The sequence below is a fragment of the Delphinapterus leucas genome, chromosome 17, assembly GCF_059928025.1.
Source record: "Delphinapterus leucas isolate spDelLeu-1000000601 "Yukka" chromosome 17, BTC_Dleu_Yukka2, whole genome shotgun sequence".
NCBI lineage: Eukaryota > Metazoa > Chordata > Mammalia > Artiodactyla > Monodontidae > Delphinapterus > Delphinapterus leucas.
Window position 1 is genome coordinate 10,234,363 of NC_143145.1, and position 27,894 is coordinate 10,262,256.

At 47.4% G+C, this 27,894-nt stretch overlaps 1 protein-coding gene across 10 annotated transcripts in view; it reads left to right on the forward strand.

The window, feature by feature from the left end:
* The first annotated feature begins 21,882 nt into the window (after positions 1–21,882).
* ASAP1 (ArfGAP with SH3 domain, ankyrin repeat and PH domain 1) overlaps positions 21,883–27,894 on the forward strand; it is a 370,853-nt gene continuing 364,841 nt past the window's right edge. For 2 of the 10 annotated variants that reach the window (XM_089898507.1, XM_089898511.1), the window contains exon 1: positions 21,883–22,201. The gene's annotated coding sequence lies outside the window, so the exon portion shown is untranslated. The remainder of the gene's footprint in view (positions 22,202–27,894) is intronic. The other 8 variants (XR_016388225.1, XM_089898504.1, XM_089898510.1 and 5 more) reach the window with 7 other exon arrangements.

Genomic DNA, 27,894 nt, shown 5'->3' on the forward strand with positions numbered 1-27,894 from the left:
GTTGAAACAGGATTCTTACAATCCTGCACTGTTTTCTTCTTGGGAGGAGTGACGGAATAATTCTTTCCTCCATCATCTTACACCTCCAGCCCTGGCTATTGCCTAGTGCCTGGTTAGTGGAGCCCTCCTGCCTCAGATCTCTCTAAGGTCTGAACTTGGTCCCTAAGCTAGTCCCGTTCACCCCTATGCTAAGGACAGACTTTCAGAGTCTCCACCCAGGGGGAGGAGATCCCGGGTTTAGCAGAAAGCGAGTTCAAACAGCCTTATTTTCCCAATGTTAACATTTCTGTGATGCATCTGATCATCAATGTGACCATTTAATGTTGCAGTACTTCTGATTGCATACCTAAAGCTGTCATTAAATTAGAGACAATCAATGGTGTCTTGGAAACATTTATAACCTTAACTCACAAGCCCATAACACACATACCCAAACAGAATTATTTCGCCTTAGCTGTTTTCCTGCAGCACTTTAGGTCTGCCTCTCTAATAACCCTTATCAGGGCGCATCATCACTGTTTGTGTGTGTCTTAACCACTAGACAGCAAACTCCTCAAGGGCAAAGGCTGTCTAATTCATTTTTACACTCCAATTCCAGCACTGTGTCCAACGCCGAGTACGCACTAAATTTGATTTGGTTAAATTGGAAGAATACTGAATTCAGATGACTCATCTAGGGGAGACACATCAGTCCTGGAATCTCGAGGAGATTTTCCCCCCACCAATCAGTAGAGGTGGCCATGTCTCTCTCCGGAGGGGGTCAATGCCTCTGTCTTGGAGTGAGATAGCCCACACGGATGATGGATTTCCAGGGAAACTTCCAACCCTGAGGTTGTGCTACCACAAAACATCCCTTCTCCGATTCCTTGGAGCTCTGTCTGGCCCCTGCATCGAGCTTGGAGTAGAGAAATCTAGTGGGTGACTCCCACTGGAAATTGGAAGGGACAAGGTCTTATATCAGAGAGCCCTTGCGGCAACTTCGTCATTGATTATTTAGTGTCACGTTTTCTGTAAGATCTTTGGGGACTTCACTCCAGCCAGATGACCTCACGCTGAGTGAGATTTATGGCCTCTTGACTGAAAAGTAAGGCTATGAGGTAACGGAGGGAAGAGAGACCTGTAATTATGCATGAAACTCTATCACCCCCATGCTCCCTAACGTATCAGGCCAAGGATGAGATGCTGTCATTGCCATTTTGAAAAAAAAAAAAGGTAGGACAAAATTCACCTGCCAACCCGTCTCTTTTCAATAATCATAATATTCACCAACATGTGTTTGTGTTTCTACGTGTTAGCTGCAGTCTGTGGCATTATAGGCACTCAATACATTTTTATGGACAGAATAAAAGAGTGAATGTTCTTCTACACACATTACCTCTTTTAAAGCACACGTCTCTGTGAGGTAGACATCAATGTATTTGTCTGCTAGGGCTGCCATAACAAAGTACCACAGACTGGGTGTTTTAAACCACAGAAATTTATATCCTCACAATCCCCCGGAAATCTGAGATCAAGGTGTCCACGGGTGGTTTCATCTGAGTCTCTTTGGCTTAGAGTTGACCATCCTTTCCCTGTGTCTTCACATGGTCTTCCCTCTGTGTGTGTCTGTGTCCTAAGCTCCTCTTCTCATAAGGACACCAGTCAGATTGGATTAAGGCCCTCATTAACGACCATACTTTAACTTAATTCCCTCTTTAAAGATCTGTCTCTGAATACAGTCACATTCAGGGGTTCTGGGGGTTAGGGCTTCAACCTATGAATTTGGGGGGTACACAGTTCAGCCCATAAAATCATTATTATCCAGATGAAGAAACTGGAGCTTACAGAGGCAATGTGACTTTCCAAAGCTTACTCAGTTTGCCAGAACAGAGAAAGCATGTCCCCATTTCAGTGATCAAAACCACTTCTCTTTCAACAAGCCAGGGCCTTTCAAGGGCCTACAAGACCCTGTAAGATCTGGCCTTTTCCCTAATGTCACCTCTTCTCTGAGGCCTTCCCAAACCATCCTATTTTAAACAGTAATACCTTTCAACATGCCTTGTCCCCACTTCCCTGATTTATCTTTCCTCATAGCACTTAGTAGCCACCCAGATAATCTCACCAAAATACAAAAGCAATATGTATTTTGCTTTTGGGGAGTTGTTTATTGCCTGCTTCTCCCTTTTCTCCACACCTGAGGGAAGCTGAGTTTCAAAGAGCAGCTGCACCCATGGATTACGTTATTTGAAAATAGAAAATTTTAGTTTAAAAACAAAAACTGCAAATCACTGATCTACATGAAACATGATGAGACTGTAAATAAGTTGGAGGGGGGGAGGGGAGGGGAAGGGGAGGGAGAGAAGGGAGCTGGGGTGGGGGAGGAGCTACTCACAGGGAGGCAATCAACCTGTCGCTTCAAGTCTCACCTGGGGCAGATCTGCTTCCAAGCTCACCCATGAGCCTGTTGACAGGATTCAAGTCCCTGGAGGACGTTGAGGTGAGAGCCTCATCTTCTTGCTGTCCATTAGTGGAGGCTGCCCTAAGTTCCTTCTTCTTTGAGCCTCTCCATAACATGGCAGCTGGCTTCATCAGAGCAATCGAGTGAAAGGGAAAGAGAGAGAGGGAAAGACAGAAGTCACAATCGTTCGTAACCTAACCATGGAAGGGGCATCTCATGACTTCTATTCCTTGGAAGCCGGCCACTAAGTCCAGTCGATCCTCAAGGTGAGATTAAACAGGGGTGTGAGTAACAGGAGGCCAGGATTTTTGAGGAAAAACATCCAATTCCAGCAACAAAGCTTCGGTCTGAGATTCTGACACGGAAGCTAGTCGGCCCTGCAGCCAAAGGCCCTTCCCATACAGCCCAGCAATTCTATGAGCAGCGCTCACAATACACTGTAGATGTGGCCACTCAGGAATCTCCAGGTGCAAAGGCCACCATGGGACACGAGCTCTCCAGGAGACCCAGACCTCAGGGAAGTGTGGGCTGATACAGGAGAACTGGAACCCTGAATGTTCGTGTTCCAAACTAAGAGGAAGTGTTTGCACACATCAGGCTATCAAGTAATAATAACAACTTGTCTGGGAAAATACCCCTATGTCAGTGTCTCGTTAACATATTTCATTGAGAAACACCAGGGAGAGATGTTTTGTTTGCTACTTGAGTAATTTACTGCATTTCATGTTTAAATTGAAGTATCTAATTATACAATTATGAATCATCCTGATTCAAATAAAGTTCACCAAAATAATTTCCTTATGTAGCATTATCTTCAAATATACGTGATATCTTCATTTCACTATGTACTTTTATTCTGCCAGTCTAAAGATCTAATTGTTTTTTAAAGTGTCCCATTAAACTAAAATAACAATTCTACCACACTAACCATCATGAGCTAGCTCCTCCTGACAGGAATTATAGTTTGAAATGTCATGCGGTACGCGGGCCTCTCACTGCTGTGGCCCCTCCCGCTGCGGAGCACAGGCTCCGGACGCGCAGGCTCAGCGGCCATGGCTCACGGGCCCAGCCGCTCCGCGGCATGTGGGATCTTCCCGGACCGGGACACGAACCCGCGTCCCCTGCATCGGCAGGCGGACTCCCAACCGCTGCACCACCAGGGAAGCCCCCATGCTTTTTTTAATGGTTGTTTTCCGAAGAGAGTTTATAGCTTTTGCAGTTAGGCAGCCTTGTAAAGCGTGGTTTTAAATGATTTTCAGGTTTCAAACTAACTGAGCATTTCAAACACCAATTTCCTTTGCTTTTTTTTTAAACTAATAATAATTCCTTTCCTGTATCTTTGTTCTTTACAACTGACAGAATACAATCCCATTTGTTGTTTTATTTGTTCCTCTTTCCCAGACCCAGGTTACATGCTAGGAAAGGACTTAGGTCACCAACAAAGTGCGAAACTCGGGCTAACACGAATGCAAAAAGAGTTTATTGGCAGGAGAGCAGGCTGCTCAAAGATCAATAGGCACCTGTATAGGCACCATCCTGTTCAAAATACAGACTATTTCTAACAGTTCAGAAGTCTTCCTCGTGTGCCCTTCCAGTGCATCCATAATCCTCTCTAAAATGTAATCACTTTTGTGGCTTCTATTGCTATAGATTAGTTTTGCCTGTTTTTGAGCTTCTTTAAGGTGGAACGATATTATATCTACTCTTTTGTGTTTAAGATTTTTTTATATATGAATTTATTTATTTTATTTATTTTTATTTTGGGCTGCGTTGGATCTTTGTTGATGCGCGTGGGCTCTTCTCTAGTTGTGGCGAGCGGGGGCTACTCTTCCTTGTGGTGTGCGGGCTCCTCATTGCGGTGGCTTCTATTGTTGCAGAGCACGAGCTAGGCGCGTGGGCTTCAGTAGTTGTGGCTCACGGGCTCCACAGTGCAGGCTCAGTAGTTGTGGCTCACGGGCTTAGTTGCTCTGCTGCATGTGGGATCTTCCCGGACCAGGGCGCGAACCCGTGTGCCCTGCATTGGTAGGCTGATTCTTAACCACTGTGCCACGAGGGAAGCCCAAGCGTATTTTTTCCCCTCTCTCTCTTACTATATCTCTGAGATTTATCCATGTGGTTCCTTGTAGTAATAGTTCATTGGGGTTTTTTTTTTTTTTCTTTTCGTTTGTTTGTTTTTTATTGCAGTGTAAATACTCAGTTGAATGATTTTACCAAAATGTTTTATCCATTCTACTTGTTAGGGACATTTTGGTTATTTCTAGTTTAGGGCTATGATGAATGGTGCCTGTATCTGTCTTTTGGTGGACATGCGCACTGATTTGTCTTGAGCGTAGCAATTCCAGTGGAATTGCTGAGTCATGAGGTTGGCATAGATTTCACTATAGTAGATATTCATTGATGGACTTTTGAATCTCCTGCAGCTAGTGTGGACATTACCCACTATCCCTATATCTTTGGATCACTCCCTGCACCTGTACAATCCTGGGAGTATTCAATCATTCCAGCCCAGATCTCCGGCCCCACCAAGCGGCCCTGGGGCAGAGAAGGCTGTCCTTGTCAGCGGAAAGCCACCCCTCACAAGCTTGTGATTCCGCTCTGATGCCCCACGTCTGTTGAACTCCTCACCTCTCTCCTGTCTCACCTTTGTGTCTCACCTTTATGCCCTGATCCTTGCTCACCATCCTGTGTTGTACAGTTGGAACGAAGCCCTTTTCTTAACAAACTTGGACCTCGGTTTCCTTGTCTGTAAAGGAGGAAACTGAACAAAATTCTCTGGTAATTATGAATCTGTGGTGTCACACGGGGTCAATGAGATCGCACCATAAATCTGCTTGCAGTACAGGAGGCCAGAGCACAAGCCCATGACTCTGAGGGGCTGGACCACAAGCCAGAGAGCTTCAATGAGGGGAGGCAAGAAGAAAAGTTCTGGAATACGAAGGGGGCTGAGACGGGAGAGGGGTCAGTGGTGTAATGCAGTGCCTGCCGTTCACACCTTGTTTTGTTTCCTTTAAACATAAAAACATTTAGCAAATGAGTTTTTCTACATAACACTGATAAAACATTCCTTGATCCTAAGATGCCATTGATTATAAAATCTACCGCTGATTTAGTGCATTTGGTCCAGAGTAAAGGATTGAGTGGTGAGCTTCTTTTGATGACACAAAAATGTTCAAATGAGGGAAAATAAATACATTTTCTAGAACTGAGACAGTAAGTCGTATAAAACCGATAAAAGGGGCTCTGGCTCAGGCTGAAATGCAGAGGCAGACTTGGAACCCTGAAAAGTCACCCCCCTGCCGACACTTGCCTTTCCCACTGCAGTTCCTAAGGCACCTTTTCAGAACCCAGGAAATTCCTTTTGAAAAGAGGTTTCCATTGGCATAGTAGAAGAGGCTTATGTTTTGCAACAGGCAGACCTCTGGCCTGGAGCAAGTGGCTTCACCTCTGAGCTTCTGCTTTCTGAATAATTAAATGTACTTATTATGAGGATACAAATGAGATCATTAAAGTACCCAGCACAACGCCCTGCCTGTCTTAGGCAAGTGGAGAAACGTTACTTCTCTTCCATTTCTCCCTGAGCAGCAGACAGTGGAGCTAGATTCCGGTTTGCTTAACCATCTGTTGGCTGAAGCATATGAGGACAATCAAAAGCAAGGTGGGCAGTGCAGGGGGAGGAGCAGCAAGACAACACTTTGCCTATTTCCCATTCATGACTGAAACCAGTCGCTGAGGTCTTAGGGGGTCAGGAACTAATAACCCCTTTCTTCCCTCTTGACTGTAGAACCGGTGGAGAGATGAGGTACACAGACAGATGGAAACCAGAACGTCATCTTTATGACTGAGAAAATGGATGGCGGATCAGGACTTTAGACTTCTGGTGAAAAGGATCTGCTGACACTCTTTGCCTCTCTAGACTTAGGGACAGTCCAGCCCAGGGAGAGTTTGGGCTATACAGCAGGCATGTCACCCAGCCTTGGAGTAAGTGGTAGCACGTGCTCAATCTGACTACTCTTATTTGAAATGGCAGCCTCCCACAGAATGGGAGAAAATATTTGCAAATTACATATCTGATAAGGGATTAAAATCGAGAATATACAAAAAGCTCCTAAAACTCACCACCACCATCACCCCCACCACCGACAAGAAAAACCCAATTCACAAAGGACAAAGGACTTGAATAAACATTTCTCCGAAGAAGCTCTATAAATGGTCAATATGCACATGAGAAGATGCTCATCCTCTCTAGACATTAGGGAAATACAAATCAAAACCGCAGTGAGATACCATTTCACACCAATTAGGATGGTTATTATAGAAACAAAAAACAGAAAACAATAAGTCATGGGAAGGATGTGGAGAAATTGGAATCCTTGTGCATTTCTGGTGGGAATGTAAAAGGGTTCAGTTGCTGTGGAAAAGAGTATGGTGATTCCTCAAAATGTTAAGTGTAGAATTACCGTATGATCTAGTAATTCCACTGCTGAGTATACACACAAAAGAATTGGAAGCAAGGACTCACCCAGATATTTGTGCATCCATGTGCATAGCAGCATCATTCACAAAAGCCAAAGTGGAAACAGCCCAAATGTCCGTTGACAGATAAATGGATAAACAAAATGTGGTATATACGTAATACAATGGAGTATTATTCAGCTTTAAAAAGGAATGAAATTCTGACACATGCTACAGTATGGATAAAATTTAAAGACATTATACTAAGTGAAATAAACCAGCCACAAAAGGACAATTGTTACGTAATTCCACTTACATGAGTAACTAGAGTAGTCAAATTCATAGAGATAGAAAGTAGAATGTTGGCTCCCAGGGGCTGGGGATGGAGGGAGAATGGGGAGTTAGTTTTTTTTTTGATGTGGACCATTTTTAAAGTCTTTATTGAACTTATTATAGTATTGCTTCTGTTTTATGTTTTGGTTTTTTTGGCTGCAAGGCATGTGGGAATCTTAGCTCCTGGACCAGGGATCAAACCCGCACCCTCTGCATTGGAAGGAGAAGCCGTAACAACTGGACCACCAGGGAAGTCCTGGGAGTTAGTTTTTAATAGGTACAGAGTTCCAGTTTGCGGGGATGAGAAAGTTCTGGAGATGGATGGTGGTGATGGTTACACAACAATGTGAATATACATAATGCCAGTGAACTGTACCCTTAAAAATGACTAAAATGGTACATTTTGTTGTGTGTATTTTTATCACAATAAAAGAAAACTGGCAGCCTTAGCTCCACCCCATCCAGTCCTCCTGATTCCCCCTTGCCCTGACCTATTGGGTTTTTTTTTTTTTGCTCCATGGACCTTATCACCTGTAATATATTATGTAATTTACCAATTTTCTATGCTTATTTTCCCCTTTAGAATGTAAGCTCCAGCAGGACAGGAATTTTTGTCTCTTTTGTTTATTTCTTTTGTTCACTGAGATATTCTAAGCACCAAGAACAGTGCCTGACACATAGCTGGTGCTCAGTAAACATTTCTTGAATGAATGAATCTCAATAAATCCTTGATGAATACATGAATCAATGGAAGGATGGATGGATGGGACGATCCTGTCACCTGGCTTGCCAGGTACCATTTTCCATTTAAAGGTCAGTAGAGGCACCATAGAAGCCCATTCTACACATGAGTAAAGTGAGGCACAGAGGAGAGTAATGATTTTTCCACAGTTCAGGGAGAAGCCTGGCTCAGAGCCAGATTCAGAGAAAATAGCAAATCCAATAGAAGGGAAACAGCTCGCTAGCTCAGAAAAATATGAGGTTCACCTGCTTATCTTTTTTTAGTATTTGCCCTCAAGGGAAAACTTGTTCAACTTACAATTTTAAAAAAAAGACTACATGTTTTCTAGCAATATCACTGCTGGATTTGATCAGTCTTTTCCCAACTGATACCTGGTTGTATCCAATGGAAAATAACAGTAAAATTTTGAGGTGGAGAGCCATGGATTGGGTGAACTATTGGTTTTAACACAAAGCATAACTTCTTAATGGCTTTTAAAGAAATATCTTGAAGTTTCCAGACAAATATCACAGAGGTGCCTAACTTTTTTGGGAAATTTGGGGGGGGGATGATTTCCTGGGGCGGGGGTGGGTCTCAGGAGATCAGGATTTACTCCTGGCTTTAGCATTTTAACACTATCTCTCAGCTGAAATAACTTACCCTGTTGGATCTCAGCTTTATCATCTGAACAGAAAGGGGACTGGGGGCCCAGGACACGTGTTAGACAGTCTCTTGGGTTTCAGAGCTATATTTGCATGGCAATCACACTGCTTTTCCTTAATTTGTGTGTTAGAGATCCAGAATGGCAAAGAATTCTAAAGATGCTTCTATTTGCTCTTTATATCCTGTGCTTGGATTTGGGGTGACTGATGGCAAATCAGGGGACAAGAGCCCCTCAAAGCCATCCCTTGTGGCCATCCCTGCAGAAGGGGACCTTGGCAGGAGAGATGATGAGATGAAGGCGTCTCCAGTTTGTGGCTTTGGGGGCTCTGGGAGACATCAGTCTTGGTACCTGTTTTGTGCTGGGTGGGAGGGCTTCGAGGGCAGAGGATGGCCACAGAGAGCTTGCAGGAGGTGAACCTGAGAGGTCTGTTTAGAGCCCACGTGAGACCCCCTTGGGGATCCCAGAATCTGGGTCAGACTCTGGGGGAAGGAGGTGAGATTTGCCTGGGCAATGAGGACAACCAGCCTGTGAAATCTGAGAACTGACTGCAAATGGAGTGAGGGCTAGAGAAGCTGTGGGTGCAAATTAACTAACTTTTAAACCAAATAAATAAAAAGATATAACAGCTGTTGAGATAGCTCAATGGCCGCTCAATGTGTGGCGCACAAAGACATTTCAGACAGTCATTTGCGCTTTGGGCTACGTACGTAGGAAGTGTGTGGTTAAACAGGCTGACTCTGGGTTTATAGCTAAGTTTAAAAACATAATGGATATTTGGATTCATTTCAGGATTCAGCAAATTTGGGTCCACATCCTGGAAATAATAATCCTGTTCTTCTCTGCACTGGTCAGATGCCATCTGGAGAATTTATGTATTTCTAAGAGCCATATTTTAAAGGGATGTGCGCAAGTGGCCATGGGGTCAGACAAGGGCACAGGCGTGGAGGGAAGGATCTAGAAATCTGTTATTTGAGAAATTGAAGATCTGGGGGACACTGTGTTCGAGTGTTTGAAGAGCTGCTGGATGGGAATAAGGGTTGGGCTTGTCCTGTATCGTTCCAGAAGGTGGAATCTGAAACACAGAAAGGAAAGTTATAAGGACAGAGGCCTTGGCTCTATTTAAGGAAGAACTTTCAATCTGATTCATTCTTCCAAGGAGGCTGGCCTGAGCTGGGAACTGAGTCCTCTGGGTCTGTCTGGGGCAGGGTCCAGTAGCTGTGGGAGTCTGGGGCAGAGACAACCACGGGGACAGAGCCACGCCAAGTCTGTGGGAGAGAACAGTACCAAGACCACAGGCAGGAATGGAGAAGAAAACGGGAGAGACGCCAAGCCTCAGGAGCCAGGCAGAGTTACCAGCACTGGCACCGCCTCAGCTGGCCATCACCCATCAGTGGTTTTACGGAATATGTGCAGAGCCATTATCTTAAAGACTCCAAGTTATAAGAGAGGCCATGAGCTGGTCTCCGGCAAAGTCATTGTGTCAGGAAATGCTTTGATCCTGGAGGTGTTCAACAAATACCTGGTGACCATCCCACTTTCATTGGTTCAATTCTTTTTTTTTTTTTTTTTGCGGTACGCGGGCCTCTCACTGTTGTGGCCTCTCCCGCTGCGGAGCACAGGCTCCGGACGCGCAGGCTCAGCGGCCATGGCTCACGGGCCCAGCCGCTCCGCGGCATGTGGGATCTTCCCGGACCGGGGCACGAACCCGTGTCCCCTGCATCGGCAGGCGGACTCTCAGCCACTGCGCCACCAGGGAAGCCCGGTTCAATTCTTTTAATTTTTAATCATGGTAAAATACACAGAACATAAATTTTGCCATCTTAACTATTCTTATACGGTGCCATTTTAACGTGTACATTTCAGTGGTATTAAGTATATTCACATTATTGTTCAAGCATCATCCACCCCGCCATTATCAATCTCCAGACTCTTTCTATCTTGTACACATGAAACTCTGAACTCGTTAAATAATAACATTCTCCCTCCTCCGGTCCCTGGCAACCACCATTCGACTTTCTGTCTCTATGAATTTGACTCCCCCTGGGTACCCCTGTAAGTGAAAAAATACAGTATCTGTCTTTTCATGACCAGTTTATTTCACTTAGCATAATGTCCTCCAGGTTCATCCATGTTGTGTAGCATGTGTCAGAATTTCTTTCCTTGTTACACCTGAATAATATATGTACAAACCATACTTTGTTTATTCATTCAGCCATCAATGGACACTTGGGTCAACTGGATTGGATTGATTGATCCATAATTGGATCGATTTTGTACCAGGCCCTCTGGTAGGCACTGTTAGTCAATACTATGACTATGACCTTCAGGGACCTCACAGGATCCGTGGGAGTGGGGGAAAGGCTGGAGAGGGGGAGTGAGAAAGTGTCAGATATGTAAACCAATTTTTAATAACACCTTTTGAATAATAATAATGTGATACAAAGTCTGTACCAGATATAATGGATACACAGTGAAGGAAGACGTTGGTTCTAGGGATGGTGGGAAGGAAAGGGTGAGACTGTTTCTTAAGGAAGGCAATGTCATACAGCAGAAACTAATACAACATTGTAAAGCAATTATACTCCAATAAAGATGTTTAAAGAAACGGAAGGCAATGTCTGAGCTGATGAGCTCAATACTGCTAGAGAACTTTTTTTGAAAAACTTGAATCTGGACTATGTTGTAGCCAGTGGCTCCCAAAAGCTGGACCAGTTGCATCTAACTCCTTGGGACAGCTTTCAAATAATAGCGATCCCAGTTCCCAAGCCCAGAAGTTCTGATTCAGTGAATCTAGGGTGGAGGGCAGGAGTCTCTTTTAAACAGCCCCTCCTGGGGATGTTGATGTGCCAATCGTGTTGGCAGGCACTGGGGAAACCTTGAGGTTATTAGGTCCAGGTTGCATTTTAGATAAACCTCTCTGACCTCCCTGTGGAGGGGGCAGGAGGAAGGAGTTAAAAAAAAACAAAACCCAAGGTAGAGAAGCTAGTTCCACACCATGAGCACAACATTCCATGGCCCGGAGATGCTGATGATGTCAGGTGTGGCATGTTCATCCCTCCATTCATTCAAATAATATTTGGTACACACCTACTTTTTGTTACCTCCACTAGACCCTGCTGAAAACCCCTTCCGTTTCTAAGGTCCTATATCCTATCAATCATATTTAAAAGTGCTTTAACAAATGGAATGTGGCAGAAATAAGGTGGTGTGAGTTCTGAACCTAGACCATAAAAGTCCTTGCAGCTTCCTCTCTTGTTCCACTCAGAACCCTGCTGCTATGTCAACAAGCCTGGACTTACCTGCTAGGGAATGAACAACCACATAAAACCGAGATAAGCCATTCAGCTGACCTGGAAGATGACCACAAGGTATGAGTGAACCCAGCTGAGATCAGAGGAAAACTACGCAGCTGATTCCAGCCAAATTGTCAACCCACAGAATTATGGGCTAAATGATGTTTTTTTAAGCCACTAAGTTTTGGGTGTTTTGCTGTGCAGCATAAGCTAACTGATACACTCTCCTTGGCCCTGGGGCCTTTATACATGCTGTTCCCTCTGCTTAGAATACTCTTCCCTCTTTCTTTGTCTTGTTGACTCCTATTCATTACAGCTTGGGAAAGTTTTCCCTGATCTTGATTAGGTTAAATCCCTTCATTGCACTTTTTGCCTCTCTGGTAGCAATACAATAGCTGTAACTTTACATTTATCTCTGTATATTATTTGATTATGGTCTTTCTTCCCTATTAGACTGTAAGCTTCATGAGCCCAGGGACAATGTCTGTTTTGTTCACCATTACATTTCAGCACCTAGTACAGTTCCTAGCACATAGTAGGTGCTCACTAAATATTTGTGGAATGAAAGAGTATGTTATAGCCCTGGAGGAAACAAACTTTGGCGGGGGTGGGGGTGGGGGTGGGGGTGGCTGGGTGGGGATGGGTCGGGGGGTGGGGGTGGGGGCGGTGTGGGGGGGTGTTCTTTAAAATAGTAATCCTCACACCAGTCTTCTCCTCCCACTATCCTGGGAATTAAAAACTAGACAAGTCATTGTATAAGAATGTGTCTTGTAATTTTTAAAGGACTGTACAAATATTAGTTCTTAATTGTTAGTGTTATTATTCTGGGCTGGCAACAGCTGGCTTTGGGGGAATAGCTTTCTCATTCCCCTAAAATGTCCCCAGGCAGTTTCCTAGCAGCTACAATTGTGGCTGGATAAGCAACTTACAGGTTGAAAGTCTCCCCTAGAGTTAAAACACAGATATGTAAATATCTCTGTAGCTGCAACCTAGCAAATAATCTCCAGGCTGGTTAATTGCAGAACTTGGTGGTAATGATACCAATGCTGAGTTCAATTAAGGACTATTTACAAAACCAATGGGGGAGGATTTTCCTCTTTTTCTGAAACAGTAGGCACCGACTAAAGGGACCTGTTATTTTACAGTTAAATCTATGGCTCAGATACACCATAAACTCCATATATTTGGTGTCTGCAAACTCCATGCCCTATTTTGATCCCCTGGAGCTCAGTTTGCAGAAAGAGAGCACAAGTCTAATTAACGAATCGCTCCAAAAACAGATCCTCTGTGTGCAATTTTTCTGAGTCTCAGTTTCTTCATCTGTAAAATGTATGTATTAATAGTCTTACCTCATAAGTTTATTTTGAGATTAAATGAGATAATCATTGGAAAGTGCCATTAGAATCATGAGAACAGTGCCAGGCATAGAGTAAGCATTCAATACACTTTAACTATTATTGGTTATTATCATCACTGTGCTCCTATTAACACATACGGTTGCTTCCACCCTGGACAACGTACCAGCTTGAGAAGCCTGCTCGGAAATCTTCCTTGCCCAATTTTGCTTACTCAGAAAGTGAATGGGTTTTCTCACATAGCTGTTGAGTGGAGATGTTTCATAAAGTATGAAAGCATTCATTCATGAGACATGGGTTGAGCACACACTGTGTATGGTGCTGGGTATATAGAGGCGAATAAGAGTCCTTGCCCTAGGTCTACAGGGGAGAGATGAGGTTCACTGCAGTAAAGGCTCCACCAACATTGACCCCCGGATGCTATGGGAACATAGAGAGGGGCCAACCCCACCCCAAAAAGTTGGTCCACCTGGGGTGGAGAAGAGGGTGAAGCCCTTATTAATTTCATGCAAAATGGAAGAGGACCTTCCTTCCTTCCTTAAGAAATTGTTGCGGTGACCTATTTCTCTGACCCTTTTATCACAAAGCTCCATTAAATCTGGAAATGAAGCTTTTAAAATTAATGATCTAAGGATGGAAAGCATTTTCCCCGATGCTCAGCATCTCTGGAGGAAATGCCATTGGGTGTTCATCTTTTGTAAGGAGGGGTTTTGTTAGCAGTGTGATGAGAAAGACCTCATCACATCTCACATTCTTGTGACCTGGGCTCAAAGAGTGGCTCCAGGACTGACAATAGCTAGACATACTATGGCGGTCAGGTTTTTTGGGAGAAATACCTCCCTGGGCATTAGGAAATCTGATTCTGTCCCTGATGACACTGGCCAGGCACATGCAACCATGCTCCAGTCATTAACCTTTCAGCGAACTGGTGAGTCCAACTTGAGAATGTTTAACAGGTATTCCCAACGCAGGTGGGGAATCACTGCTCACCGCACGTGTCTGTCTGTCCCTCTCCTCTGCTCCTTCTCTTGCTCTCCCAACTGGAAAAACAAAGAAACGAACAAAACTCCTCCCTGGAATCCCTCTAAGCTTCATTTACTATTCCATCTCCCCCCTTCATTACTCCCGAGCTTGAAAAATAATAATAACTTTAAAAATGCTGATATTGCAATATTAAAAAAAAACAACACAGAATATTTATTATGTTCAAGCACTTTGATGTGGCTTAATTCATTTAATCCTCCTAACAACTTTATGATATGGGTACTTTTGTTATCTCCATTTTATAGCCAGGAAACTGAGGCTTAACACTTTCAGCTACGAGGCAAAATCACACTGCTAGTATGTGAGCCAGAATTTAAGCCCGGGCTACCGACTGCAGGGCAGTTCTTAACCACTTGGTTCAGTGTGTCAATTTCCCATTCTTTCCTAACCTTGTCTCCCCACGGCCCCCAGAATGTTTTCTTCTCCGTACCAAGGATCTCCAGGTAGCCCAAAGGGGAACCTCTTGTAATGGACATTTGTTAGGTTTGGGTGCCTAGTATCCATTTCCTCTTCCAGAAAGCATTTCTGCTCCTGTGGAATTACCTCTTCCCACAGGCTGAAATCAAGATCTTGCCTCCTCCTGGCTAAAGGAGGGGGGAGTGACGCAGGCTGGAACTTGACTTGTAAGCAGCAAGGTCAAGGAGCCTGGAAGACTTTGGCATTCTGTTCAATCCATCTAAGCAGGTGCCAACAAATTCAGTAATCAAAATAAAAAGTATTTTAATGCAATCCTTTTAAAAAGAAAAATTAATGGAAAAATTCCAAAATGAACAAAATCTCAAAATGTAAAAGAAAGATAAGGTCAGTATGACTGAATTTCCCTTTTGCCTTGGGCTCCATTGTGGCTGGGCATGGCACTGCTGACCATTCTCCATCGTAGGGGCCCCCTGTGTGTTGCCCTTTAACCCTTTGTACCTGCCTCACCCTCTTTGTTTCCTGACACTGATGGATGCACGAGGTGCTTGGGCTCCGCTTTTTCTCATGTGGTTCTCTGCACACGAAAGGCCCTTTCTCCTCCCACCCTACTTTGCTGACAAACTCACCTTCCTTCACCTCCTTCTCTATGCATCAGCTTCTTTGTCTCTAAAATGGGGGAAATAAATAATGCCTAAGCGATAGCCTTGGGAGCATTGAATGAACGGTAATATCTGTACAGCACCTGACTCAGGTGAGCACTCAGGGGCCACATCAATATCATCATTGTCGTCCCGCAATACAGCAATCTGCTGCCAAGCCTCCCACCACCCAAAGGTCAGGGGAGCTGCCTGATATTGGCTCAATGAAAAACTCACACCTGCTTCCCTGTCTACATTTCTGACTGCCCAAGTGTCAATTACAGACTTCTCTTCCTCCAGCTGCTCAGTAAATGGAGGTGATGTCTGCGGTTTTGGCTTACAGCTCCCTTCCTCTCCCTATCCACTCTCTCCAGGCCATGTCATAAATGTCCACAGCTTCAAGTGTGCCCTTTTACCTGTGACACATTTGTGCCATCCATATCTCCAGGCCCAAATGACCAAATGCTCACTAGAGGTCTCACCTGTGCCTACATCCCACTACGAATATTACTAATAATAGCGAGTGACTGACGATTGATTGCTAACTGGGTACTCCATACTAAGCCAAGCACTTTACCTGGATTACTTCCTTTCACCCTGTCAAAAACCTCATTTTACAGAGAAAATACAAAACGAGAAAAAATAAAACAACAGCGAAACCAGTAGAGTGGTGGAAACAGGATTTGCACCCAGACAATGTGACTCCACAACTGGGAATAGATGCTTCTGCTAAAACAGTTTATCCAAAGTCGCGCCTTTTAGAGAACATTTTTTTAAGTGAGCTGAGGAAAAGATGACACAGCAGTGGTTCTCAATTTTGCCCCCGACCCCAGGGGACATTTTACAATGTCTGGAGGCATTTTGGGCTGTCACAGCCGGGAGGGTGCTACTGCATCGGCTGGGTAGAGGCCAGGGATGCTGCTAAACATCCTACGATGCACAAGTCCCCACAGCAAAGAATTATTGGGTCCGATGTGTCAATAGTGCCAAGGACGAGAAATCCTGCTTTATGGCTACAAAGCAAGACAGGGAGAAGCTAGTAAAGGGTGTTGGCTCTGTAGGTGCTGGCTCCCCTACTCACCAGCTGTGTAGAGCCTTCCACCTGCCCACTTCCCGCCACCCTCAAGCCCACTACCCAGCGTCCCTGCCCAGCAAAGGCGAAGACTCAGCGGCACCCACACTGCCTTCCCAGCACAAAGCACAGAAAGGAGCTAATTACCTTCCTCCCCAAAACCTTCCCCTTCCCTGCTCTTTATCACGGCTAAGAATACCACCCTCCGCCTCCTCCTTACAGGTGAGCACCACTGTGCCCACCTTGCTTGTTCTCACCACTGCCCCCCGACTCTCCCTCCAGCCATCAGTCACCAAGCTGTGTGTCTTCTGGCTCCCAAAAGCCTCTCCTGCTCTTCCTCTCCTTTCCATCTTCACTAACCTACTTTGGGCCAAAATAGCTTCTTATGCTATTTCTTCCCCACTTATGAGGCGGAAGTCACTTTTTATTCATCTACATTGGGATGAATTCATTTCGCCCAGAGCATGAATGTCATGAGGAATTAAACGAGGGACCTTTAAGAGCCTGCCTAATCCCTAGCCTGTGAACCCAGGAGAAGTTCCTGATGGCTTCTGAGTGTTCTGCTCCTTTCCCTCTGGCCCTCTCCTGCAGTGGACAAGGTGGTCCTCCAGGTCCAGGGCTCGTCCCGGCCCACCTCACTTTAGATCCCGTCCCCTCTCAACCTCAGGACCTGTTCCATTAGGGACCCTGCCCTTCCTCTTCAACCTCTCCCACCCTACTGGGACTTTCCCATCAGGCACAGATGCTCGCTCGCCCACCCTCTTTGAAGGATCCTCCACCCTTACCTCCCACGAGCTAGACTGCCATGTTTCTGAAAAGGATTGTCTACACTTGCTGTCTCCTACTCACTCTTCAACCCACTGCAATCTGGCTCCCAGTCCCTCCACTCCATTGAGGCTGTTCTGGCAAAGGTTATCAGCCTTCCAGTTGTCAAATAAAATGGGCACTTGCTCTCCAATCCTTCTTTGATTGGACTTTCAGTGGCATTTGAGAGTGTGGGCCATTCCTTTCTTCTAGGAGTAATTTCTTCCCTTGACCCCTGGTTTTCCTTCCACTTCCCTTCCTGGACCACCTGCCCCCTCCCCAGTCTGCTTTGTGGGCACGCCTTCCTCTGTTGCCTACGGTGTCCCTCAGCGTTCAATCTTGATCCCAGTATCTTCTCACTCTACACATTCCCCGCGGGTGAATTCATCTGCAGCCTGCACCCAGAGCTCTAACCACCAGGAGGGGGGTATAGGGTGATGGTTAAGAGCCTGGGCTCCAAAACTCCTCTGTGAACTAAGTGTTTGACCTTGGGCCAATTACTCAACGTTCCTGTGCCTCAGTTTCCTGAACTGTAAAATGGTGCAAAGCTTTTTAGACTCATTGCTTTCCATGACCGAACTTGTACCATTTCCTCAGACCATGCTGAACCTTGTAGAGTTACCCAAATATATTACACGCTCCTACTCAGGCTCAGTCTTTGCTCAGGCACAGAGGGGGTGCCTGGTCAATATCTGTGAATAAATGAATGAATGCTGACCTGCTTTGTGTCTCCCCAGAAACAAACCTTGAGACAAGGAATTGGGTGCAGTTAGTTTATTTGGGAGGTGATTGATTCCAGGCAGAGCAAATGAGGGAGTGAGAGAGTGAGGCAGGGAAGAGAGAAGAGGCATAGGGAGTTAATGAGAGAGTTATAACTGGGGGCAACGGGACTCAGTTCCACTGGGGATCCTCTGAGGAACTGTGTTGAAAGCACTTTAGGACTGTTCCCCTTTAGGGATGGGAGGCTGTGACATTTATCCACTGACTGGTTGGAGGCTGCCCTGAGGCTGTTAGGCATTTCCCATCTGGGCAAGATCCCGAAGCCTTGGGGAAAGGCCCCAGGCAGAGAGGAAGAGAGGGACACGTGCTTCAGGTGGACAGTTCCTCTGGACAGATGGAATCAAACTGCAGCTGCAGGTGAGCTCAGAGGTGGGTCCAGGGGACAGATTGCTGAGCATCATCAGCACTGTGCTTTTTGCTCTGGCTGACAGGCCTGTGCCCCCTCATCTACCTAGATAAGTCCCACCTCTTCCTTGAAGCTTAGTTTAAGAGCCCCCACTTCTTAGAAGTGGTTTCTAACTCCCTGCTATAGGTTGAATGTTTGTATACCCCCAAAATTCATATGTTGAATTTTATAACCCGCAATGTCATGGATATTAGAGTTGGGGTCTTTGGGAGGTGATTAGGTCATGAGGGTGGAGCCCTCATGAATGGTATTAGTGCCCATATAAAAGAGACCTCAGAGATCTCCCTTGCCCCCTCCACCATGTGAGGATACAGCAAGAAGACGGTTGTCTATGAACCAGGAAGAGGGCTCTCACCAGACATCGAATCTGTCAGCACCTGTCTCAGAGTTTCCAGCCTCCAGAACTGTGAGAAATAAATGTGTGTTGTTTATGTCACCAAGTTGGGCTTCCCTGGCCCTGGTCTGGGAAGATCCCACATGCCGCGGAGCAACTAAGCCCGTGCACCACAACTACTGAGCTCACGTGCCACAACTACTGAAGCCTGCGTGCCTAGAGCGCGTGCTCTACAACAAGAGAAGCCATCGCAATGAGAAGCCCACGCACTGCAATGAAGAGTAGCCCTGCTCACAGAAACTAGAGAAAGCCCGTGCACAGCAACAAAAGACCCAACGCAGCCAAAATAAATAAATAAATAATAAATAAATAAATAAAAAATAAATAAATGTATTAAAAAAAATAAGTCACCGAGTCTATGGCATTCTGTTATAGCAGCCTGAACTGACTAAGATACCCACTCCCTTCTGATTTAGGAAAATTTCTAAATTTTCTGTGACACCCTGGACATACCTCTATAAGAGTGATCACGTCTCTGCTTTCTAAATAGAACTTTCTTGTCTTTCTCAGAAAGCAAGAACAGTTCATCTTTGCAGATCTATTGCCCAGAAGATTTTTGAGCACTTAACCAATGACTTAATGAATTCTAATTCACCTTGCTCAGGGTCCCAATCAGAGTAAGTGGTCAATAAATGCAGGCTCCTTTGCTTTCTCTCCAACTCAGAGAGTTTGCCATCTGACTGAGGAGGGCACGTACCGAGCAAGCATAGAATGTGACTGATTCGTTCTTTATTTTTTTTTTTTTTAACATTTATTTTATTATTTATTTATTTTTGGCTGCGTCAGGTCTTAGTTGTGGTGCGCGGGCTTCTCTCTAGTTGTGGTGCATGGGTTCCAGGGCGCGTGGGCTCTGTAGTCTGCGGCACGCAGGCTCTCTAGTTGAGGCGCGCGAGCTCAGTAGTTGTGGCGCACAGGCTTAGTTGCCCTGAGGCATGTGGGATCTTAGTTCCCTGACCAGGGGTTGAACCTGTGTCCCCTGCATTGTAAGGCAGATTCTTTACCACCGGACCACTAAGGAAGTCCCTGATTCTTCTTTAAATGAACAGAAGTGCTGGGGGAGCATAAAGGAGGGCACAATTAACTGGGACTGTACCAATGAGACTGCAGTTATGTCTTCTGACAGTCTTAATTACTTACAGTTTTAACTTTCCAGAGCCATTAATAGAGCCTCTGGTGCTTCTTCCATTACACTGGGCTTTCCCATTTGAAAGCCTCTCCCCCAAAGCGGAAGATACAGGGAGCAGGGGCAGATTGAACCTGCTAGTCTAACCTGGTTTACCTCTCTCATTCATTGGACTTATCTTTATTGAAGGTCTCCTAGGGGTCAGCACTGTTCTTGGCACCGGGATACAGAAGTGATGCAGACAAGCAGCAGTCCTGCCCTAAGGCAGCTTACCCATGCAGGGGGAGACAGATGATAAATAAGCAACCAAATAAACAGGACAAATTAAGCCATGACAAGAGCTCTAAAGACAAGTAGATCCAATGGTTGGGGAAAGCCCCTTTTGAGGTCTCGACTTCTGAGCTGTGAGCTGAGTTCAACGAACAGCCAAACAGAGATTCTTCCAGGCAGAGGAACTAGCAGCTGCAAAAAGGGCCTTGGGCAGGACCCTGGACTCCCGGGGTCGAACCAGGAGCTTGTCCCACTGCTTCTGGCCACTGAAAAAGAGTTGCAGAAAAGAGACAAACTGGGTCTAAAACTGACGTCCGGTCCTTAGAGTTGAGCAGCTGGTACCCAACTTTCAGTGCCTGGCAGGCTCATTTCAAGTTTGGTTTTCATTCATGGGTATGTTGTTCCCTCTTCAAGTCAGATTGGGTTTCAAAGGAATTTGAGACACAGCAAAACCACCAAGCTGCATCCTCCAGGTAGAAAACCCCCTAATGTGGCATTTCCGTGGGAAGCCACAACGAATCACTCCCGCTGGCCACCTAGTCCAGGCCTGAATGGACGGAGATTTACTCTGGTTTTCTCAAACTTTGTAAAGCCTCTCCAGGCTTTTTTAACAACCCCCCCCCCAGTGTCCTGACTCTCAGGTTAAGAGTAAAATAGCAAATTCTGTGAGGTTTGCTGAGTTTCAGATTTCACCAGAAGGGGGTCTGCCATAGCCACTAACCTTTTCCTCTGCAGAGAGCAGTTTCTGAAATGCTGCAAAGAAAAATAATCTCTGGGTGATAAGGAGGTTAATGAAGTTCCGAGGCTTTGTGAAGTAGGTATAGATGCACAGCACACCCTCCACCACTAAAACCCTTCTTTCTCTGATATCTCTTGTGGTAATAAAGACAATCATGGCTATCATTTATCTGAGCATTTACAGTGTGTCAGTCCCTGTCTAAACATTTGGTTTCCAAATCCAACCTAGGAAGGCGGTATGACCACCTCATTTCATATTTGAGTAAACGGAGGCTTGGAGAAGTGAAGTGACTTACCCAAGGTAACACAGTTAGAAAAAAGGCAAAGTCCAGATTCCAACCCGGATCAGGGTCCAAAGTCCATACTGTTACTGTGCATACTATTTCTATACTATCCTGACCCGGAAAGGTCCTAGCCCCTGGCACTGGGCAAATAATGAGGAAATTAGCAAAGCGGAGCCGTGAAAGGGGGCAGCCAGGTAAAGTCATTTATTTTATGAAAAAATAGGGGAAACGGCCAGGAGATTGCAAGTTCATTCTCTGCAGGATGGGAGAGAGGCCAAGGTCCTTTCCTGGTGTCCGGGGACTTACAAAGGCACCTCCCCAGGCCAAGGTTTTGTCGGGACAAATCCCACCCCTTCTACCTCTGAGCGAGGAGAAAGCAGGCCAGCGGGGGTGAGGGGCCGAAGGGGTAGGATGCCCGACCCCGGCCCAGCTCGCACGCCGTTGTCGGGTGTCCGAGACCCCGCCTGCCCCGCGCGCGGCGTCGGAGAGCCAGCCCAACGCCCCTCCTAAGTGCCGGCGGGCCAAGGGTTAAGCGAGGCGGGAGCCCCCGGCGTGGGGCGGCCCCCGGGCCGGGAATGCTTAGTCAGGATTCCGATTTCCTGTCGAAGTGTTTGGATTTCCTGAAGCCCGCGCCCTCCGCCGCCGAGCGGGATCGTCCGAGCCGCGCGCCTCGCTGCGGCCTCCTCCCCTCGGCACATGGTCGCCCGCCCCTTCCTGCGCCGCGCTCGGCTCCCGCGCCTCGCCGCCGCCGCCGCCGCCGCCACCACCGCCGCCGGCGGGTACTCTGCGTTCGGGCAGCCCCCGGCCCGCGCTTCCCGCCTCGCCGGCTGCTCCGGCCGCCGCCCGCTTTCCGTTCCGAGAGCCGCGATCGGCCGGCTGAGGGGAGCCGGGGCGCGGGCGTCTGCGCTGCCGCCACCGCCGAGGAGCCGGCGCCGAGCCCGCGATGGAATAATGCCCAGCGGCCCGCCCGGTCCCGGTGAGTTGCGGGGCGTCTGGACGGGCTCGGCGGGGCCGCGCGGGGTCGCCCCGGGTCGTCGGCGCCCCCTGCCCGGCCCCCGCGCGAAGAGGCGCCGGCGGGGCGCCGGGAGGGTCCCGGCTCCGTTCGCGGCCGGGTGCCCGGTGCGCGGGGAGGCGCTGGCCGCGGGCTCCGCAGCGCCGGGCTCAGACGTCCAGGGGGGTCTGCGCCCCCGAGGCGCGGGGTGGGACGGGTGGCGCCGCCCCGGGGGTTTCGCGCGCCCTCCCTGAGAGGGGCCGGGGCCCCGCCGTTGCGGCGCCCTCCCGGCCGGAGGCGCGGGCGCCGGCCGTGGCATTGTCTCGGGCGCGGCGGAGGAAAGTTCCCCGCCGTTTCGGGAACGGCCGGCCAGGCCCCGCGGCCCCCGGCCCCCGGCCCCGGCTGGGGCTCGGCGCTGCCAGGCAGGCCCCAGGCCACTTAATTTCAGCGGAACTTGAGGAAAAAATTCCCACTCGGGGTTGGGGTTTGTTCACGGGAAGGTAGGGACGTGGCTTGTTTTTTTCTGCTTGTACCATTTGGGGACCTGCTGCATTTTCTGAGAGCGACATGAAGTTTCAAAGAAAAAAGAAACTCGCTGGCGTCTGGTGTTCTGCGGTTTCCTACATCCCGAGAGTTCTTCTCGGGCATTCCTAAAGCGGTTTCTTTCAATAATTTATTTTTCCACTAGCGCAGGGGGATGGAGAGCCAACTTCAGACCATCCTCAGCGTGACCTCAGCTTTACCTGCACTAATCAGAAAGAACAAGAACTTTCTCCTACTTTTTTACCCGTAGACTTGGTCAGTTTGTCTTAGCAGAATGGGTTCTGGGATGACAGCAGGGCATGGATTGCTGAGAAATGTTTGGGGATTGTAAAACATAATTCAATATTGAGGCCAGTTTTATCTCTCTATCAAACTTCAGCCCAAGGCCTTTCCGTTTTGCAGTTGGAGGAAGATGCAGGAAGAGAAGATGCAGGTCTTCTGGAAGCATCAAATCTTTGAGAATAGTTGTTGCAGTCCCTTCTTGTTATACAGCCGAGGCCTAGAGAGGTGAAGTGATTTACGTAAAGTCACGTGGCCAGGCTTCAGACTCCCCGTCCAGTGCTCATTTCACTAATGTCAGTTTATAGTCTGTCAGCCATGAAATGTTGGGAAATATGCCTTCTTGGCATTATAACCTTTATCGTTTTAGTGCCCTCTCTTGTTCTGTCTTGTCTGTTATTGCTGCTATTTTTTGAGATATGCAGTTATCTGAAACTGCATATTTTGAGACAGAGTTAAAAGAAAAAAATTCCCTAACCCCTACTGTTCAGCCACTAAATGGATTTGGAGCTTCAGCCACCAAATGGATTTGAAATATAAAATGGGTGGCTTCTTATATAGGAATGACTTTATTCCCATTCTTCTGTAAAAAATAGAAACTCCCAGGTCCAAAAAAGGGCAGTATCTTAGCACATAATGTACCGTATGATGTTCTCTAGACATGATTTCCAGCCCTCCTGTGTCTTTTGAGCTAGGCAGCCCATCTATTTTTCTCCCTACGAGAGCTCCGAATGGCTGGTTTTTCATTTTTAGTATGTGATAACGTTGGAGACGAAGGACTTTTTCTAAAGCTTGCCATTTGGTGAAGGAAATTGAAATTCTCTCCACCTCCCCACTCCTCACCAGCCACAGTGAGCCAGATTTTGCAAAATCAGTCGAAGGCTTGCAGGCCCCCAAATGAGTGTGTGCAGACAAATGGGACCCTCCCTCACCCTTCCTGAGGACCCGCCTCCCTGTGGGCCATCTCCATGCTGCACTCAGGTGGCTGAAGTCTAGAGGAAAGAAGGGAACCTGTATAACCTGGAACATTGTTGTTTCTGCATTTTCCCTCCAAGTTCTCAGTGGAATATGACTGGATCCTATGGCCCCATTCTCATTTTCCCCTCCTGTGTTTCTTCTTCCCACTTCTTTCCCAGCCACTATATCTGCATGGGTTGGAGAACAGGCCTTTTCTATGGGATGCATGAATGATCCCCATGTAAGCAATAGTAACAGCGATCGCTAGCATTTATTGAGCACTTGCTATATGCCCTGGATATGTTACCTCCTGAGAAGTCCCAAGGAGGAGAGGGAGCTGCTTCCGGAACCTTGACCAGAAAGGACAGCACTTTTCAGATTCATCTGGAATTTGAGTCATTCTTTCATTTTTCTATTGCACATTTGCTAAGTGGCTCCCCTGTGGAAGGTGCCAGTTGCGCAAAGATGAATAGGACCCTGTGTTCAAGGCCTTCTATTTCCAGCCTCATCTTTCAGTGTCAGCCTCGCACTTTCTCTTTCAATGAGTCAGTTCAGCAAACCTGTACTGAGCACCTGCTTCATGCTAAGCATTGTGTGAAGTCCTGGTGATACAACGATGAACAAGATAGGCCCGGTCCCACCCTCATGGGGCTGGCATTCCATTGGAGAAGCTGGGCAAAAATAAAGAAGCAGGTAACTTCTAACAAATGAAAGATTGTGATTCTTGTTATCAAGGAAGCACACACAAGGGATTGACCCGATGACCAAAGTGAAGTGGGGTGGGGTGTGTGTGTGGGAGTTCTAGTTTTGCCAGGAAAAGGCCTCTCTGAGGCTGAAGAATTGAGAAGCAACTGGCCAGGCAGAGAGGTTGCAGGAGAGAGTGCGTTCCAGGTAGAAGGATTAGAATGTGCGAAGTCTTCTGTGCACAGAAGAGCTTAATGTGTTCCTGGGAGTGAGGGGAGCCAGGGGCGGGATGGGGAAAATGGCACAGCGTGAGGTTTTAGAGGGAGGCAGGGGCAGATCACACCGTGCTGCGGACAGTCCCCCCATCAAGTCAAAGGGAAACTTTGATGAGTTTAGGCTCAGGAGTGGGGTCTGATTGGCATTTTTAGGAGATTACTTTTACTGCTTTTTTTTTTTTTTTTGTGGTACGCGGGCCTCTCACTGTTGTGGCCTCTCCCGTTGCGGAGCACAGGCTCCGGACGTGCAGGCTTAGCGGCCACGGCTCACGGGCCCAGCCGCTCTGCGGCATGTGGGATCTTCCCGGACTGGGGCACGAACCCGTGTCCCCTGCATCGGCAGGCGGACTCTCAACCACTGCGCCACCAGGGAAGCCCTACTGCTTTTTTATAAGAGTGGATCACAGCGGGCTGAGAGTGGAAGCAGGGAGACCAGTTAGTAGGCCACTGCAGTAATAGGAAAGATGAGGGTGGCTTAGATCAGGGTGGAACCTCCTATCAGTGCCAGTAGAGGTGGAGAGAAGTGAGTGCAACCTGGTTGGTTGGATCTTGATGAAATTTGGTGATGGATTTAATGAGGTTGGGGCAGGCAGAAGGACTCAAGGATGACTCTTGGGTTCTGGTTTGAACAGCTGGGTGTCATTTGGAGAGACAGGGAAGACTTTGGGGAAACGTGTGCCTGGAGACAGGTTCCACGGGGGCCGTTCTGAGCTTGAGATGTCTGCGAGGCATCCAGGTGGAGATTTCAGGCAGACACGACTCTGGACCTCAGAGGAGACTTAGGGACGAGAGGCACCAACGTGGAAATTATCAGCCTGCAGCTGAGCTACCAAAATGCTTGCTGGGACGTGTTCTGCTGTTTCATCTCTCTGAGGGTCTGCTGTGTTCTTCCTCTTGCCTGGGACTTTGTTCCTCTCTCCTGGGCTACCTCCTGCTCATCCTGTAAAATATACCTGCGTCTTTAACTCCTTGAAGGTGCCTCTAGCTCCCTCTCCCACTCTCAGATCCCTGTGTTTACCGTCACCATAGTGCTCAATTGAAGTTACCTTTTTATAGTATCTTATATGTATGAAAAATTTGCTGCAGGGCCTGACATGTGGTAAGTGCTCAACAAATGTTAGCTGCCATTGTCATCACCATCATCATTGATGGCAGTGATAGGCATATAAATAAAAATTACATTATATTAGGATCAGTCTAATGATAAATGATGTATTAGTTTCCTCTTGCTGCTGTAACAAATTCCCACAAACTTAGTGGCTTAAAACAACACAGATTTATTCTCTTTCAGTGCTGGAGGTCAGAAGTCTGAAATGAGTCTCACTGGGCTAACTTCAAGGTGTGCTCAGGGCTCTGTTCCTTCTGGAGGTCTAGGGAACAATCTGTTTATTCCCTTGCTTCTTCCAGCTTCTAGAGGCCTCCTGCATCCCTTGTCTCTTGACCCCTTCCTCTATCTTCAAAGCCAGCAGTGTTGGTCCTCGTCCTTCTCGTGTTGCCATCTCTCTGGTTCTTTTCTCTCTTCTGCTTTTAAGGACCCTTTTGATTACATCAGGCCACTGTATAATCTAGAATAATCTCCCAGTTTTAAGGTCAACTGATAAGTAACCTTAATTCCATCTTCAGCCTTAGCTCCTTGTTGCTGTGTAACCCATGTAGCCAAACACATTCACAGGTCCTGGGGGTTAGGACGTTGACATCTTTGCAGGCTGATAGGGGAAGGTGTTATGGGGTCTGGGGAGAGGCCGCTCACCCAGTGGGCGAGGAGAGGCCAGGGAAATCTTCCTGGAGGTAGCGGTACCCCGGTGGGAGTCAGTCTCTACTTGTAAACTCACTGCCCTCCCAAATGTTCATTCCCTCATTGAGGTTTATTCATTCCTTCATTCAAGCTCTTCTTGATGCCTGGCTTTATGTGAGGAGTTGGAGTTGAGGATTCATTTCTCTGTGCATCCTTCAGGCTGCAGGCCAGATTGTTCGCTCGGCAACCCAGGACACTCACTTTTCTCACCCCACCTCAGGAATCAGTTAAACTCGTCAACCCATGATCCCCCTCTCCCAGCCCACGTACCCCGTATCCACTCCCAGGAAGGGGTGGGGTCTGAGGGGGTAGGTCCTCTCTTTAAATGTCGGCTGTGGTTGATTTGCGGGCACAGTGTGAATCCCAACACATGTGCCTTTTGTACAGCTAAGACCTTGGGTCCCGAGCCACGGCTAGTGTCCCCAGCCTCAGCCAGCTCTGTCCCCAAAGCAGGCCACTGGCCACAGTAGAGATCAGGAGAAGGCGTGTGATTTGATCAGGACAAATCCATCTGAAGCGTGAGGGGAGAAAAACAACCCAAGGGCCTGGCCTGCCGTGCTTTGTGGCCGGTGGCCCCACCTTCTGAGAATGAGGGAAACACAGCGCGATGTGATGTGTAGTCGCGTCCCTGTGAGGGGGTGATCAAGACCAGCTTTGGGACGCCTCTCCGTTATTGGGAGAAGATGGGCTCCTGCCCCCAGATGCTCCCCAGAAACAGATGGCGTCCCGAGACCTTCAGCACTTTGGGGGGACCCCATCAGCTCTGCTGGCTACCCAAGTGCCGGGTTGCAGAGACCGAGGTCCCTTGCTGCCTGGGCTATCCCTGCCAGCCCCCATCCCTTGGAAATGCCACCAACTAGCTGGCCTTGTAATATTTTCAGCGTTTCCTCTTCCTCTACCTCTCTAAGTCAGGAAATGCGAAAGTGCACTGAGTTAGAAAACCAGAAAAGTGAGCAAGCAACGTCTTTCCAACGGAGGGGTCCCAGGTGGAGTCTGGGTAGACCTGGGATTGGAGAAGTGTGCCCGTCAGCGCTTCCCCCAGATGCGGCAGGGGTTCCGGGGAACCAAGCCCGTCCCTGTCGTCGTGGGCAGGACAGGAAGGAGAGAGGCAAGCCCGTGTGTGGTTTCTGGGCAATGGCTTGTCT